This window comes from Anas acuta, chromosome W (genome assembly GCF_963932015.1).
Source record: "Anas acuta chromosome W, bAnaAcu1.1, whole genome shotgun sequence".
NCBI classification, from domain to species: Eukaryota; Metazoa; Chordata; class Aves; order Anseriformes; family Anatidae; genus Anas; species Anas acuta.
The window spans coordinates 28,009,052-28,013,836 of record NC_089016.1 but is presented as its reverse complement, the minus strand read 5'-3'; positions in this window follow the sequence as shown (position 1 = coordinate 28,013,836).

Genomic DNA, 4,785 nt, shown 5'->3' with positions numbered 1-4,785 from the left:
TCTGAATCTTGGCACTGTGTCTGCAACAGCACAGAAACAAAATCCAGACAGTCAAGGACACTTGGATTTGTTTCCTAAATTCTGTCCTTCACAAGAGCCTGGCCCACAGGCAGGTGCTTCAGCTGGATCACAGTGCCTCAGCCTATGGATGCTTTAATCTGTGCTTTGGCAACAGAATTTCAAGCCTATTTTCTGCTCTGAGTCCTAATTCTGTCTGTTTTTTCGTGTATTCTGTCCCATAAGAGACGTCCCCAGGTGCTGGCAGTGCAGTGTGAGGCCCTTGTGATGTGCTGGATGCTCTCTGTGCTGCTCGAACCCCTGGCTGGAGGCATTTGGCTGCTCGGAGTGGGGTGCTGTGGGCTCGGGATGCTTTCTGGATGATCCTGCAGATGATGGATGGGGTCAGATGTGTAGGTTAGGAGTAATCGAGTCCATGAGTAACAGGCTACGTCATGCTGGGAAGGCAGGAAGGGGAGAATTTGGCTTAATTTTAACCTGCAAATATGACTCTTGTGATTTTTCTGTGATCAGTCACAGCTAGGAACTGAATCTGGATAAAGTATTAAATCCAATTGTGTAACTGTGGACGTAACGGGTCCCTAAATATCTTCAGGCAGTTCATCCAGAGCAGCGCCAAGGTCCCCTTTCCTCTGAAATAATTCCTGGGATGTTTTACACATCAATGCAAGAGACTCAAGGAGCATCTTGGACCTCACTGGGGTTTGCTCAAAGGTCTCCTCTGCAAGCAGGTACCTTGAGACTTGCGTAGAGGCATGGCCAACCTTTAGACTCTCCTCTCTCTTCGAAGGCTCATAATTATGCTCATAACTGCTGTGCCAGCTGCACTCTCACCCTCTTTACCCACAGAGAAAGGTGGTTGTGCTGGATGTGTGCCTGGAGCAGGGGATGCCTCACCCCGACTTGGTGATGATCAGGAATTCACCCAGATGCTTCAATGATGAATTTTTTCTCAAAGCATGACATTAATGTGTAATCCAGCCTACGTGGCCAACCGAGGAATTCAATTCAGCGGTGCAGAAGTTCCTCCTGCTGTTTTGGCTGGAATAGGGGATTTTCTTTGCCCCAAGCCCCCCGTTCGACAGGTGCTTTGTATCATCTGGAAATAGCTGCCTTTTAGCACGCGGCTCAAGGGGATTTCATGGGGAGCCCACGATTTGCTTTCAAGCTTGGCTTATGTGACGTTAAAAGCTGACTCCACATGTAATAAGCCCTAATTTTATTAAAGCAGATTTCAGGGTGGGCTCTCTGACAGCAAATACCATGATCACAAATACAGAAGAGGGTTTTTTTGGGGGGAAGGGTTTGTTCAGGGCTTAGTTATTGTTCCAAATGACGGTGAGTCCAACCTAACCCACAGTAATGAAGAAGAGATCGTGTCACAGAGCTGCTGTTGGTTGATAACAGAACAACCTGCCTTGGCAGCTGGCTTGCTCAGGATCAAGTCAAAGCAGGAATCTTGGCCCTGCTTCTGAAAACAGGATGCCAAGCGAGCTTTTTTGGGTTTCAGTCGATTATGACTCCACCTGCAAAACATTCCCAACCTGGTATGTGCTTTTCCTGAGGTTGTCCTGATATGGTCAAATAGGATCGTGGCTCCCCCAAAAAACAGGAGGTGTTTTGCTTGCCCTCTCTTGCCATCTCTTTCTCTTCCTGATCCTTTTTATTGTGAAAAGGAGGGGAGAAAACTTAAGTCTGCTCAGAATAAAGATAATTTCCTGCAGCATAAGAGGAGTATTCTCGGCGGTGTCAAGAAAAAAGGGTCTTAAATAACAAGATGCTTGATTTCTCCATTTACCCCTTGTTATTTTTCCTTGTTTTTTTGCAGAGGATTGGCCACTGCAGCATCCCTCGCAGCAAGTTGTGTGAACGCACCGTGAGCCAAGCACACCCCTCCCAGCGTTGTGTGGGATCGTGGCGTGAACTTCCTGATGTCGTGCGGGAGCAGCAACACGTCCTTCATCTCCTGTGTATCACACCAGCCCATCCAAACGGGTTTAATTAGCTGTGAGTGGAGCAAACTCTTGCAGAAATCGATTTGAACGTGCTTTGCAAAGTGAGGTATTCCCGGCAAGTGCTGCAGTTTCACAAAGTCACCCTCTCGTGTTTTGTAATCTCTCTTTGAAAGATTCAGAGAGATGATGGAAACTGGGCATGTGGACAAATCCCTCACACCGGAGACCCCAAGCAAAGGGAAGCAGGGAATTCTCTCTCCTTTCAGCTGCTGAGACTTTTCTCTCTCTCTCCCAGAGGTCCTTTCTAAAAAGCTGAGCTGTTTCTCAAAGCTGATGTCAGTTACACTGCGTGCAACAATCCAAGAATGACTACCAACATCTGCTGTTCTTGCACGGATGCAGCAGTAGGTTTTCAAATGCAGGTTTCAGATGTTGAACATATCCAAACGAGCAAATTTTAAGTAAACCTCTACGTCCAGCTACGATTCTTATTTTATTCAGCCCAGATTTGCATGACTCAAGCAACAAGGCACAAATTGATTCTTTCCAAAGATAGTTCTGTGCTCTAAGAGATGTTGCTTCAATCTCTCTCTCGTGATGAAATGAGGATGTGAAGGAGTAACAGCACGCTGTGTAATGGAGGGACCTGTGCACAAAGGCTTGCTAGGGTGGTCCCTTATTTTTAGGAGCTGGGGGGAATGAGGACTGGGGAGCCTGCGTGTTCAGAAGCAGCTTAGCAGGGAATTTGGGAGTTTTTTCAGCACTGCCCTGAGGGGGCGCAGGCATCTGCGGTGTAAAGTCTGCTGGAGGACAGCTTTGGGTGCTGGTGGCCCAGCTGGGCTCAGTCCTATCCATGTTGTGCATGGGAAAAAAGCTTTCTAGGAAATGTGAGCAATTTATTAGCATGGATTATAGCAGGTTCAGTGCTTGAACTTGTTCTCTGGCTATTTTATTTAAGGGTGTAGGTGCAACTTCTATGGTTCTTGCTTTGCAGTGCCTAGGTAGGAAGGGCAGGGAGTCCTAGATGCAGTGCCCACGCGTGCTCCATCATCTCTCCAGTAGGTACAAGCTGAAAAAGTTCCCCTTTTGGGAATAGGGAGGGGGACAGAGCTATCTTGCAGAGCTCCGAGTCCTCTTCTTTGTCCTTCCTCCAGTTCTTGAAGCTCAGGGAGTTTACTTTCCCACAAAGGCTCTTTCCCTCCTCTTAAAAATATTTACTCCATTAAAATCCCTTCCAGGCTGTAAACGCTAATCCTCTCAGCTCGCAGTGATGCTGCACTTGGCACTGAAACAGTAATTAAAAAAAAAAAAAAAAAAAAAGGCAGGCTTCCCAAATTTTGGGGGAAGGGAGGTCTTGCTTGCAGTTAAACTGATTGTCCTCTCAGTTGTCACTTGGAGGAGTGCTGCAGAATCGTCCTTGTGCATGAAATCCCAGTACAAGTCACTCCGAACAGCCGGGGATGTTTTCATTTTCCCCAAATCAAAGCATTCGGGACTAGACAAAACAACCTGCCGGGAGACAGCAGCTACAGGCTCACACCGGGCTTCTCGGAGGGATGATGGATATGGGGGCAGCTCTGAGGCTGGGTTAAATTACGTCTTGAATATTCAGGTAATTGTAATAAAAGTGGCTTCTACTGCTGGTTTTAGGAGCTGAAGGGAGCAACGCTGCAGAGAGAAAGCTTGCTGCGAAGTCGCCTGCCCCTTGGGGCCCAGCTCTGCTCTCCAGTAAGCGAGAGTGTTAATTAACATATCTTATTGTTTCTATTTCCCTGCTTTGCATTGGTGCTCCCAGCCTGCATCAGGGAGAGCGTTTGCCCTGAAAAGGCTTTTCCAAGTCTCTGCCCTGGCACTTTTACGTGGGATTTCCAACCATAGCGAGAGAGGCAGCAGCTGCTGACAGCAGGGAGGTGGCCGGCCCTTGGTGCGTGCAGCAAGCAGCTGGTATTTCTGTCTTCCTCCCGTTTGCAATTAATACGCTGTGCTGTTGTGTATCTGCAGCTTGGATGGATTCTGGCTTAGAAGTGTCTAACCCCACCTACACCCTGTTCACATCGACACCTACACCATTATGTCCCTGTGGCTGTTCTTTTTTTTTTCAGTTTCATTAAGCACTGGATGCAAAAGGACCTTCCTGATGCTTATTTTGAATTTTCTGCTTGATATTTTAATTCATTGCCTTCATTTGGGAGAGTGGATGTGAAAGAGGCAGCTTGGGCACCGAAGTCATATCTGCCATAATCTCTTTGATATGGCACAAAAGCATGCAGTTGCACCTGTATTTTTGGAAAAAGCACTTGTTATTTATGTGTGGATACTAATTATATATATAATCTTTGATTCCTGGAAGTAGTTACAGCACCTTCCTTTCTTTTACTGCAGATCCTTAATTTCCCATAGGCTTATGTGCAGCTGGACATTGTCCAACATTCCTCTAAAATCAGTGTCTACATCGGATGCACACTTTTCCAAGACATCTTCATTTTGCACATCCAAATGGAGCTGAGAGCCTCGAGCAAGCACAGACCTTTCTGACATCCCAAGACATCCAGTAGACATGGAAAGCTGAGGCTTTGAGGCTGTAGGTAAGGCCGTAGGAATTGTGCTGGGGAAAACTCAAACCCAGCACAAGCAGGTGCCGTGTGGCCAGCCTCAGAAGGTCCCTAGTCCTTTATAATATTAGCAGTGAGGTTTGGCAAAAGCCACAAAATGTTAGGCTTCAATCTGTGCGAAGCTTAACGGGAACTGAAGTCGCAAGTACCAACAAGAACCTGCTCAAAGGTGTATTTATGGATTGTTGACTCACATTGCT